Source organism: Erpetoichthys calabaricus, chromosome 4, assembly GCF_900747795.2.
Source record: "Erpetoichthys calabaricus chromosome 4, fErpCal1.3, whole genome shotgun sequence".
NCBI classification, from domain to species: domain Eukaryota; kingdom Metazoa; phylum Chordata; class Cladistia; order Polypteriformes; family Polypteridae; genus Erpetoichthys; species Erpetoichthys calabaricus.
In genome coordinates this window covers 288087787-288101861 of record NC_041397.2, presented here as the reverse complement: position 1 = coordinate 288101861, position 14075 = coordinate 288087787, and the positions used below count along the sequence as shown (strand labels likewise).

The following is a 14075-nucleotide window of genomic DNA, read 5'->3' as shown; positions in this document are numbered from 1 at the left end:
GCAGTGCCACATAATGGAGCTCCCTGACACAGATCTGCTTGAGAAAGCTGAAAGCTCTGAGAAGCCGCAGAAGCTGGGAAGGTAGAATCTGTTATGTCTGATTTTTGTTGAGCCACCACACACTAATTTGTGTTTAGTGTTTTGGTTTTTGGCAGTAAATGGGGTTGCCTGGTTGGCACTACAACTTTTTTTTGGTTCTCCTCTCCCTCATTTGTACCTCATAAGTACCTTACTTATCTGTTTATATAGCGATCTATTATATAGTGTCTTCATATCCAGTTACCAGCTTTACCTAAAACTACACAAACCTACCTCACTATCTAATGATAGTGCTCCCCAGTGCTCTACATTATTGTATTTTCTGCATACTGAAATCTGTTACAATATTTTTGGGGTAAGGTTGTACACAGTGGGGAATCTGAGAAAAAAATTACATGAAATTGTGTCTTTATCTCCTTTCTCCCTTATTTGTCCTCCAGTTCATCTTTGTCTCCTTTTCCATTTTTATTAAGATAAAGTTCATTCCAATTCCTTGATTATGTCCCTTCCACAGAGTCTTTTAAAGTGACTTATAATTCACAGAGCTTCTTGTATCCCCCACTACGTTTTCAAAGAGTCTGATCATTCATTTCCTTGCACATTCTCTGTCTGTGCCTTCCCTTTTCTAGACGTACAGTCAAGATTCAGCAATCGGGTGGTCATAAAGAAGCCTGACAATACTCCTTTTCACTTATTTTTTATTTAAAAACAGATTCAGTTAATGAAGACCTCATTCTTTTTACTCCCCTCGGCACATCCTTCTTCTAGCATATCTACTTTTGTGGAAGTGTATGCTAAATCAAAATAAGATTGTGATTCTTTGGACTTTTAGCAAATATTTGATACTTTTGTTTTCTGTATCTTGGACAATTGAACTCTCCCAACATCACTTCTCTTTCATTCTTATCTCACGTGCCCCACGTGTCGAGTTTGCGCACAGGTGCGCACACATTTATTAAAGTCGCTGTTTCCTCATTATTATCTGTTTGTCTCATTAACAACATCCTACCACAGATAATCTCTTCCACCTTCATTACCTGTACACCTGAATTCTTTCTTAGACGCAGAAGAAAAGAAGCTTCCTCCAATTCATTCATTTTCACAATATACTTAAGGCATACAAAAAGAAGTGTGACATGCCTCTAAGCAAATATAGCAACAATTAACATCCAAGGTAGAAATATACAAAAAAAAAGAAAGGTTCTAAGATATGACCCCTCTAGTCTGTTAGAAAGAGGTCATCACACTTGGTTGAACAAAACAGATGAAAATAATACAAGCATGAGCCATAACCCACGTAACAATCATGCATCACTCTTTGTGTAGGTGTCATCACCCATCTGTAGACTCACTCTATGGTAGACAATCATCCTTGCCTTAGAGGGACAGCCATGGTGACGGTTAGTGATGAGTGGAGCAAATCATTCAAAACTGGATTTCAAACATAGAGTTTTCATGAAACAAATCGTGTTTCACATTAAACGAAATTTGCACCATTAAAACATGTCTTTGTATCTCATCTGCAACCTTTTTCTTCATGTGCTATAGCGTGACACAGATCATTATGGCTGATAATGCTGAAAGTGTGCAGCACAACTACAGAGTAGGTACCTACAAGGCTCTCAGCTGCTAAACTCCATTGACCAGGTTACATGAATTCTTACGAGTTGGATTGCATTATTGAGTTGGGGAAAATGAACGCAGATCAGAGTGTGTGGAGCAGCATGAAAGGAGATGCAACATCTGAGTGGTGCTTGAAGGCAGCTGAGGAGAAAGACATTGATTTTTGGCTATGGGGTATGCTTTGGAGAGATAACATTCAGTTGCTTTCCACCCCAAATTCTGTTTTAACGGATTTTGTAATTGCGGAATTGACGGTAAAGTGACGTTTAGGGACAATTTCACCATCCTTTATGCAAATTGAATCTTCTCAGTTTCGCACATCACTAGCAATGGTGATACACCATCTCAGAAGTTTCACTCAAGCTTCGTTTCTTCTAGTACGATATGAAAATAATAATGATCAAAACATAGGTGGCTTTGTGCACTGGATACAGAGGGCACTATGTGTAGGCTGCTCTTTGCAGAAAAGCTTCTTCATCATTTTAGGGGACTGCTAGTAGAAGGAGAGAACATTTGTCACAGATGAAAATGGATGCATGCCTGTGCCACAACCCACGTAATAATCCTGCATCCCTCCTTTAACAAATGTCAGCACCAACCTGTAGTCTCAGTCCATGGAAGACCATCATACTTACCTGAGAGAAATAGCAATGGTGATGGTTAGTGATGAGCGAAGCAATTCATACAAAATTCATTTTCCGGGAAAACTCAGGACTTCTTGAGAAACAAATGTAGTTTCGGAACAAGTGAAATTTGCCCCGTTGACAATTTTATTTACATCCCAATCTTTTTCTTTGTGTGCAAAAGTATGGCACAACTTATTATGGTTCGAGAGCATCAAAAGTGAGGAGCACGGCTACAGAGCACATATCTGGAAGCTTCTCTGCTGCTAAAATCCATTGGCATTCAGTATATGGATTCTGGATTGGCTTATGGAATTGGGGAAAATGAGCACAGATAACCCAAATGAGTGCTCTGAAGCATGATCGGCCCCATGAATCCACAGATAGGCGGTGTATGAGCCAGGTCTGAGCATGTGGAGCAGCATGGGGGGAGCATCAGAAAGGTGGTGGAAGGCAGCCGAAGAAAAAGACATCAGTGTCGACAGAGGAATAACTCTTAGAGAGAACAAGATTACATTGCATTCCACCACAAAAAAAATAATTTTATTGAGTTGTGTGTTTCACGATTGACTGTGAAACAAATTTCACAAGTATTTTCACCAAACGATTTGTGAAATAAAACTCTTCTGCTTTTACTCATCACTAGTGATGGTGATACACCATCTGAGAAGTTTCATTCTAGCTTTATGTCTTCTGGAACAAAGGAAAATAAAAATGATCAGAACCTATGGGGCACTGCCAGCTAGAGACATAGGGCACTATGTTTATCTACTCTTTGGAGAAAAGCCTCTTTATCATTTTAGGGGACTGCTAGTGGAAAGAGAGGACATTTGTCACCCTGATGTCACCCTGATGTTCAGTGGCTCCCTGATGAAAGAAGTGATAATGAGTTATTTAGTTTGCCAGCCTTTCCTGTCTTTTAAAAATGTAATTAAGATAGCGAAATGTGTACACTTGTTTAATCATGCGTGTTCGCTGTCCCATGAGGATGTGATGCCCGTGACGTGACTCAGGCTATCTAGTCCAAAACAGAAGAATTTCTAGGCATCCTAGTTGAAAAAAAGGTTACTGGGGATGTGATGGCCTGCTTAGTTCAGCTCAGCAGGTTGCTACAACCACCCTCTGCAAGGAAACATGGGGATAACCATGATGAAAATCTAATGGAACTGTCCTTCATTGTCATCAACATCATCATCACCATCTTCAATAAAACTGAAAAGCAACAACAACATGCCTCCCTTGTTTTGGAATAAGGAAACTGAAACATCTGGACAGAACATTGCCAAGTGTTTTTGTGAAAACCCAGGTTAGTAATTGTCATACCTTTGTCACACAGAAAGCATGCAGAGCACGCCAATGGCTCTCATCAGGTAAAAATGATGAGGAGGGCTTTGAAAATATCACAGACAGTCATACGGACAGTAGAGAAGTCTAGATGCGGACCTCCAGAGCTTTGCGGAGGAGCCAATCAGACTGCACACATCTGATGATGTTCAGCAGCCTTTGCATTACACTTCAGTGACGTTATGCAATGCGCCCCCTGATCTGTGTCTTTCTCAACACACCCATGTCAAGGAGCACCTCATTCTTATAAATCATCCTTACATGATGGTTGGGTTTAGATTTGTGGGGGGAGTAGTGGCAACTATGGTAGACACATGTCATGTAGAAGGTCTGTCCCTCATGTAGTAACACTGTTGTGTAGTGGAGTGGACCACAGCCAGACCATTCTCAAGGCTTCCACTGTGTAAATCATGTGATATAAACATGTAATCTAATTGGCTGTTTAGCGGAGCTTCTGAATTGTGGAGAGTGGGAAAGCCTCGACCGCCAGGTGACCTGCCATTCCTGGTTTGTTCCCTCTTTAACAGCACTAACAACCAAAGCAGGGACGTGCGGTCAGTGGAGGCTGTCATCATGAAAAGTAAAAAAACTAATAATGATAACATAAACTAAATATGTCCACTGGTCTGTTCTATAAATTTGTTTTCTGTATGATTCCAATAATTTTGATCATTTCTATAGTCAAAATCTCTGAATTTGCATATTGCCTGTTCAAATACAAAGGAGAAATGAGAGGTGCGGCAACAACAAGCCTCACCTCCCCTCGGACTGCACTCTCCCTCACACACGGAGTTGATGCCTGCAGTTGGCGTGTGCCTGTTGCTGTCTCTCTGTATGTCACCAATATAATGTTGGCAGACATGTTTACCATACACCCTGACTTTCCACAGTCTATCTAATATCTTTAATGATTGTGTGTGACATATTTAGTCTTGCTGATCGGACACAAAACTGCAGTGAAAAGGCACAAGGCGAGTGAAGCAGACAGTACTGTGTCGCACTGAAGGGGGCACATGTGAGCCCAACAGGTTCTCGTTGCTGCTGTTCTTCTACGCAGAGGCTCTGGGCGCCAATAAGTTAGCGATATCAGAAAGTCAAGTGCACTGCAGCGGTCTGTTTATTTTTATTTTATTTTCTAACTGACTGCCAAAATGATATTAAGATTTTTAGAAATAAAGGAAAATAAGGAGGACTTTTACAAGAAAGTGATAAAGATTTTCGTGGAGAAGGATAGGCGCATGGACTTCATTTACAAATAAAGGTAAGACCATAAACAGTTTTCAATTTCATAAAAAATGGGATCAGACTAAGAAAAAAAAATCCAATTTTTAAAAACTACATTTTGACTTTAAATAAAATATTCTTTGTTTTTCTTGTTATCCTTTTGTTGGACAGTCTGTATTAAAATTGATTAAAGCATCAGAATTAAAAGCTTTTAAAAACAACTAAATATTTTAATTAAGGTCAAAATTGAAATCTGTTGTTTTTGTACACCTCTCTATACTTTCATTTGTATTGAATGAGTGTGAATTGTGGAGTTGCAACGGAAAATTTAGAACACATGGAGGGTGCGGAACAAATGCGATCACTCCGCTGTCTCTCGCCGCTATAAATGTAACGTTCTTTCTTAGCCAAATATGAACCTTACCTATCTATGTGTGTGTAAAGAATGCTGATGAGATATGAAACATAACCAGTAGTCAATGCTCCCAACCAGTGAATAAGCTACTCTTTTGGGTTCATATATTTGTAAATCTGACTCTGAAGGAGTCCATGCCTCACCAGCCATGAACCTCACCGCACGTCACTGAACCAAAGGTCAACTTTCATTCTGGATCCTGCTACCAGCGAGAGAAGACTTCCTGCGGTGACATCTACTAAAGCCTGATACCTTGAGCTACTATTGGGCTATCTGCCTTGGACCGGCGGTCCTGTTGTTTTACTACTCTGTTTTTGATCTGTTAAAACGACACCTATCATAAGGGGTTTGCCAAGTCAGTATCCCACCTTTTCTTCACATGTAGCCATCTTGTTTCCACGCAAATTTGTCTGCTGTTCAGACACTGCATATACAGTAACTGCAGTCAAGGAATAACTGAACTTCCAACCAGAATCAACGAAATACCATCCGTCTCTTACATGATTCACTTCACATCTGTCTACATACATATTAATTATAAAGGGTTTTTTATCTGCTTGTTAGTCTATTTATCTACCTAGTATATAGTGCCTTTCACCTTTATCTGCCTATCTGCCTTTTTGTTTTATGATATGTCTGTCATATCTTTCTATCGGAATCCCTTTTCTGTCTCTCTTTTACATGGGGCCTTTCACATCCTTCTCTCTGTCTGTCTGTCTATCTGTCTGGCTATTGAGTAGAGCTTTCACACTTATTTAATTCCTTTCACATCTTTTTTTATATTGTGCCTTTCACATTTATCTGCCTATCTGCCTATTTGTTTTACAATATGCTTGTCATATTTTTGTACCTGAATCCCCTTTCTGTCTCTCTCTTACATGAGGCCTTTTACATCTATCTCTCTCTCTGTCTATCTATTTAACTGGCTATTGAATAGAGTTTCCATGCATATCTAATTTTCTTTTTTTTATAGTGTCTTTCACATTTATCTGCCTATCTTCCTTTTTCTTTTTATAATATGCCGTTCCTATCTATCTGATAGCCTTTTGTACCTCTCTCTTATATTGAGCCTTTCACATTTACACTTTTAAGTATAAAGATGCTAACATGGTTCTTCAGAGTAATGCATAACACAAAGTATGATCTGCATGAAGGCTCCAGAAAGAACCTTTATTTATTTAGCTCCTTGACAGGATCCACAAATAACCATTAATAGATGACAACAGATTTGTTATACTACAGTATATAACAATGGGTTCCTGATTTTTAAAGGTGTCTTGCCGCACATAACAACACAGGCTATGTTCTGGTTTTCTTGATCTGTTCTATCCTGCTAGGTCCAGTCTACTACAAATGAAACATTTCTGTTCTTTCCACATATTAGGAACATTTTCGAAACCCCAAGAACTAACTTCATGTGCAAAGAACCCTTCACAGAATGAAATTTCTTTTTTGTCAAGCCAAGGCTTCCACAAGGAGCCAAACAACCAGCGCCATTTTAGAACAACTATTTTTAAGAGGATATCTGTCTTTCTTTTATCACTTCTTATTTGACTGATGCCTTTATCCAAGATGACATACAACATTTGCAATATAATTGGTTATATTTCCTTAACTGGTGCAGAGACAGGTAAACTGAGTTGCTCATGGTCAAACAAAATCTTAGCAGGATTTGAACTTACAACCTCAGAGTCAAAAAGTCTAAAGCTTTAGCCACTTTGCCACATTGCTCACCAAATTTTTTTTTTATTATTATTATTTTTGCCCCCATGAGGAGTCAACAGTCTACAGTCCTCAGCTTGGAAATGCAGCCTTCAACCAATGTGCTGCCGGTCAGTGCAGTCTATTTATCGGGCAATTGTGTAGTGTTTTCACATCTATCTAATTTACATGTATTCCTAATATAGTGCCTTTCACATCTGTCTGCATGTTTGCCTATTTCATTTAATATTATGCCTTTCATATGTATTAATCTGACTCCTTTTTCCACCCATCTCTTAAACAGAGCCTTTCTCATTTGTCTGTCTATTTTTCTGGCTACTGTGTAGTGTTGTCACATCTCTCTAATTCCCTTTACTTTATATTCCTAATACAGTGCCTTTCACATCAATCTGCCCGTATGCCTGTTTGTTTTTATAATATACCTTTTCTATCTATCTGATTTCCTTTTCCACCTTTCTCTTACATAGAGCCTTTCACTTCTATCTATTCATTTATCTTGCCATTGTATTGCATTTTCACATCTCTCTAATTCTCGCTACATTTATTTCTAATATAGCATTTTTCACATCTATCTGCTTGTCCATCTATTTGTTTTTATAATCTATCTATCTATCTATCTATCTATCTATCTATCTATCTATCTATCTATCTATCTATCTATCTATCTATCTGTCTGTCTGTCTGTCTGTCTGTCTGTCTGTCTGTCTGTCTGTCTGTCTGTCTGTCTATCTATCTATTATATAGTGCCTTTCATTTCTATCTATCTATCTATCTATCTATCTATCTATCTATCTATCTATCTATCTATCTATCTATCTATCTATCGCGATCATCAGCCTCCTGTGGGTTTGTTGCCCCTGAGAATGGAAAATCATGCCATCCTCAGTTCGACGACAGGTGTGCACGGCAAATCCATCCATATCTATACATTGCACGGCACCCTGGCGGCTCTGCCGATTTCCGAAATGACGTTGACAGCGAAATGAATGATGCCGCGCCAAATGTCACCATCATCTTCATTATTATCAAGACGCGGTGAAAACAAATACCTGTTGGCTATCTATCTATCTATCTATCTATCTATCTATCTATCTATCTATCTATCTATCTATCTATCTATCTATCTATCTATCTATCTATCTATCTATCTATCTATCTGCTTTCCTTTTCTATCATTCTATTATACAGGGCCTTTTACATCTATCTGTCTATTCACCGGGTTAATGAATAGTATTTTCACTTCTGTCTAATTCCTGTCATATCTATTTCTAATATAGTGCCTTTCACATCTACTGTATCTGTGTGCTTGCCTTTTTATTTTTATAATACGCCTTTCATATTTATCTATCTGATTCCCTTTTCTACCTATCTCTTATATATGGCCTGTTATATCTATCTGCCTGTCTGTCTATTAATCTTGCTTATACAGCTTTCACATCTATCTACTTTACATTACATCTATTTCTAATATAGTGCCTTTGATATCTGTCTGCTTTTTTGCCTATTTGCTTTTATAATATGCCTTTCCTATCTATCTCTTTCCTTTTTCCACCTTTCTTTAATGCAAGTTCTTTCATATTCCATCTGACTGTCTGTAAATCTGGTTATTATATAGTGCTTTCACATCTGCCTAATTCCTGTTGCATCTATTTCTAATATAGTGCCTTTCACATCCTCCTTTTCTATCTATCTATCTATCTATCTATCTATCTATCTATCTATCTATCTATCTATCTATCTATCTATCTATCTATCTATCTATCTATCTACCTGTTTGCTACACTTCCCCACCTATCATATATAGAGCCTTGCACATCTGTCTGTCTACTTATCTAGACAGTGTTTCGTGCTTTCACGTCTATCTAATTCAGGACTGGATTAAGACTCTAAGGTGCCCCTTGGCATCAGCACCTCTGGTGCCCCTATGCACACACGCAAACTTTGAGACAAATCTCATTCAATGTACGTTACATCAAAAAAAACAAACACACCAGCATGAAGGTCCATAGGAGTGAGATGATGTTAGAATCTCTACAATCAACCGTAATTGTTATTGATTTGTGAATCACACTTTTGTTGCTCTTTCCAACCTACACAAAATATAGAAAATGGGAAAATCACACTGCTAAGTTTACATTCTTTTAAACTATTGCCTTTAGTTTTTAAAGAATTCTCTTGAAGTTCATTTTAACCAAATATTTGAAAGAAACATCCGACGTATGCGGATGAGCAGGCGCAGCCATCGAGATGCTTGTGAAGTTTGAATTCCAATATTTCGTGCTGTTTTTTTTTGTTTTTTGTGGTGCTTGTGCCCTTGGGCACTGACCCGATTGCCCCCCATGGTTAATAAGGCCCTGATCTAATTCCCTTCACATCAATTTCTTATATAGTGCCTTTGACATATCTATCCGTCAGAACCCTTCTTTTTTACTGAATGGACTATTCTCGCATTTTAATTAAGGCGCCACCAGGACGAGTGGCATTTCCATCGGCAACCTCTGTGACTAATAATTGCAGTCACCATAATTTCATACATCAATCTGGGACAGTTTTATTCCAATCTGGCCAAATAAGAGGGACGTAGCGCGACTAAACCGGCGCTCGAAGTATCAGAAGCCCCTCAGCCTAATCAGCAGACAGCGATGCGCTTTAAACTTGTCATTAAACTGTCCTTCACGAATCTTATTACCGCAACAGCCTTAACTGGCCACGGGGATGTCTGGCTTCGTTAGCAAACCAGTGCTCGGCAAATATACTCCAAAATGCAAGTTACAGTTGTGTCCAGGCACATTTGTTTTTGGCGTTATATACAAACGTGGTTTGATTTTTTTCTTTATTTATTTTTTTTCTTTGCCACGTTACTCGACCGCATGCCGCTGAGCAAGATGACAATGCAAGGAGGCGATTAAAATGCGCCCCACGTAGCACACAGGCTAACCGGGAAAACACTCCCCGATCCACATCGTCGTTCAGCATTGATGTGTTTGTGGGGAAAAAAAGGGCATAAAATATTATTAAAATACAAATAATGTGCCCTCTGTGTTTATAAAAACGAATTTGAAGAATGAAGCAGGAGAGCGGTCGTCTGCGTGGCATTGTCAGTGAAAGATGAAGAGAGGCAGATGTGCAGTACTGTTTGTCCGAAAACGGACCTGTCGAGGACAGGTGAGGGTCAAAGGGCAGCTATTCAGGTGAGACCCTGACCCTCACCCACGGATACACTTTTAACAGCTCTCTACACACAGCCTCGTGCGTGCTGCGCTTTCGGTAGTAGAATTAGCCGATCCGCTACACAATTGTGGATTCCACTTGACATCAGTGGACTGTACTTCTTTGGTTCTCTCCATTTTTTGCTTGGTGTTATTATTAATTACACTGCTGTTATTGTCTGTATTATTTATTAATCTCAATTTATTACTTTTGTTAGAATATTGGCTATCCAGTAGGCAATTTATCCAGTCCTTAGTGATGGCCACAGTCACCGTTTAAAGTAACTGCTTATTAAATCCGTTAGGATCAGCCTGTGCCTATTCTGTACAAAGGTTGTTTTTAAGCGTACATGTGTGTAAATCGTGTAAAATGACACAGTATTGTTTGTTTCTCAGTGTGAATTGGTAAAACAGCACAGCGTTGTGTATCTGTAGTGTGTCAAACGTGCATGTCTACACACCGATACGTGTTCTGCGAGCAAGAAGGTAAGGAGCTATATATCTATTTGGCGTCTTAGTCAACACTTGGTCTGGTCCGGTTTTTATATGGCACCTTTCGGTAAAATGTAAGGTAAACATTCTAGAAAAACTATATCCTTCTTTGAAATCTATACCTTGATAAGCTAGGGAATAGCTGTCCTGTCAAGAGTATAGCGTCTTAAGCATGAAGTTGTTCACCCGGGGTTGAAGTCTATAGAACTGTGTATGTATGTGTGTGTTTGAGTGTGGAGGGTAAAAAGTTGCCTGAATTTCTAAAATATTGGTTCAAGGGCATACCCGTAACATCTGTTGAGCATCAGAGCCCACCATACCAAGTCAAAGCAGGTTGTCTCTTATTTTAGGAAGCTATTCAGGTCGAAAGAAAAATGCAGACTGTGATGGTAAAAGGTGTCATTTCCAAGTTTAATAAATTAAAAAAAAAAAAACCTTCATTGGCACCTCGACTAGAAATAAAGGCTGCGATTTTCATTAGAATGTAAAGTGCGATAACTTAAATTATTCGGCGCCTCTCACTCTGTCTTCCTCGATCCGTTTAATTATTTCCAAAAATGACAGTGTAACGTTAGGGAAGATAATGTTTTCAACTCACCGGGTCACCCTGATCTCCCGTGATGGCCAATGTCAGGATTTGGACTTCGTTTCCTTCTAGGTCCGTATCCAGCTTTTATCTTTTCTTTTCTTTTTTTTTTTTTTCCAAATCAGATTCCGTGATCACAATCCACGTCCCGGCAAATATACCATAAAATCACATAGAGAATCAGAAGGATGGCAAAAATGAACAAAGCTACCAGAATAGCCTTGGTCACCGGAGAGATAAGAGACTGCATGTCACCCGGAGCTGCGAGCAGAGCACACTATCGGTAATAGCGCCGAGGAGCGCGACGGTGATCTCCTACCGCACAACAGGAGCAGATCTGCATTGGTTCGTGCCAAGTTGAAGAGTTGACCACAGGCGGCTTTCTCCGATGGCAGCTTGAGGATGAGGCGCCGCTTTAGTCTGGCTGACCAGGGGCAAGAGCTCGTCCACAGTGACAGTTTCCCTCGTTTGCATTTATTCACTTGTTTTTGCAGTTAAGCTCTTGTTTGCACTCCACGCATGAGGAAGAGCCGCGCACTGCCTTCCCCTGCGCGACAGCCCCTCTGTTTCACATCGGGAGCCATAAAGAAGAGAGGGAGAGAGCGAGCGGGCGAGCGAGAGAGATTAGAGAGAGAGAGACGGGGAGAGAGAGAGAGAGAGAGAGAGAGAGAGATGAGCGCAACCTCAAAGTTGTTTTCGGCTGCTCGCTAGGATTCCCGGTATCGTTTCCTTTCGTCTCCCAGCTCACCCACCTAACACTGATTAGTATTCTGGACAGGGACGCGCACCCGATTTCACGTGACGGAGATTTCTTAAAATTTGCCGGAAGAGTATGTCGAATCCGAGTGGAGGGGGGTCCTGCCTGTGCGATGCCTTTGCTTTGACCCGACTGATCACGTCTGAATCATTTTGCTCTCCTTCGAGCAATTCTATTACATCCATTAGACATCCCACAGATCCCGGCTAATTGTATTCTGTAATGCTAAAGATCGGAAAGCAAGAAAAGAGCTGATAGATAGATAGATAGATAGATAGATAGATAGATAGATAGATAGATAGATAGATAGATAGATAGATAGATAGATAGCCAACAGGTATTTGTTTTCACCGCGTCTTGATAATAACGAAGATGATGGTGACATTTGGCGCGGCATCATTCATTTCGCTGTCAACGTCATTTCGGAAATCGGCAGAGCCGCCAGGGTGCCGTGCAATGTATAGATATGGATGGATTTGCCGTGCACACCTGTCGTCGAACTGAGGATGGCACAATTTTCCATTCTCAGGGGCAACAAACCCACAGGAGGCTGATGATCGCGATCAGACAAACCGTTATCAAAATGACAGCAACACCTGTTGACTTAATTTTTTGTAGCATGCAGCTGTGATGAGGATCCATGTTGAAGATGCTAGTTAGAAATCAGTTTACGAGCTTTGATAAATTCCTTTTCTTTGCCACCAGGATCCATCATCCCCTTTAACGTGGGATGTCAGCCTATAAGATCACGGTGGAAGCTAACACAGGATGGCATGCAGGCCAGTCACAGGGCACATCTAGACCCAACGGGTCAGTTAGAAGTCAACCTAAAAGAACGCCTTTAGACTGAGGGGTTAATTTTGCTGCTTCACGGAAACAGGCGACAAAAAGCGAATGTCGTATCGGTCGGCGGCTGGATTGAACTTCCATGCGCTCCTTGTGCCTCCGTTGGCTCTCCGGTGTTTCTCTTACATCCCAAAGCAGGACTGGTCACATGGCAGCACTTATTTATGAATTTACTTTTAATATACTAGTGTTGTATCCTGATCTTGTTCTGCCTGGCAGTCGAGTCAGAGATGATGCCCACTCTGTCGAAACCCTGCTGCATTCAGCAGGCTTTGTAAAAGGATGGGCTTAAATGAAATCTCCAAAGAAGCAAATGGAAATGTATAATACTGAATGAGCACACACTCTTAAAAATAATAATACGTTTTATTTATATAGCCCCTTTCCCATGCTCAAAGCGTTTCAAAGAAATTCAAAAGGAACAACAGGAAATATACAACACTGGATACAAATGCTTTCCGCATGAAACACCAAATAAAGATAAATACAGGAAACACAATGCCTTGAAATAGAAACAGCAGGAATAAACCAGAAAAAAACTACAATAATAAAATAAAACATCTATAAGAAAACCCTGATCAAATAGTATGATCAGTGCTACAAAGGTAAACCATCCTGAATTTATGGAAAGAGAGGGTAAACTGAAAGAATGTCAGGGTAAGCTAAGTGAGTGAAATGCCTTCCTGAACAGATTCATTCATTCATTCATTCATTTATTTATTTATTTATTTATTTATTTATGTATTTATGTATTTAATTATTTATGTTAAGGATTAGTGGAGTCAGCTCATCTCATTCATTTCAGCAGGTCATTCCAAAGTCTGGATATTATACAGCTATACCCATACTGTGCACGTTAGTGGGGGGCACAACAAGACTGGCAGAATCAGAGGACCTTAATGTGCAAACAGGAACATAGTGATGAAGAAGGTCACTGATGTAGACTGGCAAGGCCATTTAAAGCTTTGTAGGTTAGTAATAGAATTTTAAATTTAATCCTCAGCATCGGAAAAAGGAGAGGAATCAGTACGATGCCATAGGGGAACCATTGGTTCACAAAAGACTCATCCACACAAAGATTCCAGTGAGAACTTTTGTTTATTTAGATCCTTACCAAGCACCATAACAGATGAGAACAGGTTTGTGAAATACAAATGGTCTTTTTGTTTTTAAAGGATTTGATAACACAATAAGT

General features: G+C 39.8%; 1 protein-coding gene across 1 annotated transcript in view; it reads right to left on the bottom strand.

Moving 5' to 3' along the window:
- LOC114650937 (E3 SUMO-protein ligase ZBED1-like) overlaps positions 1 to 11429 on the bottom strand; it is a 253370-nt gene extending 241941 nt beyond the window's left edge. The window contains exon 1 of the mRNA XM_028800886.2: positions 11290 to 11429. The gene's annotated coding sequence lies outside the window, so the exon portion shown is untranslated. The remainder of the gene's footprint in view (positions 1 to 11289) is intronic.
- Positions 11430 to 14075: the final 2646 nt, after the last annotated feature.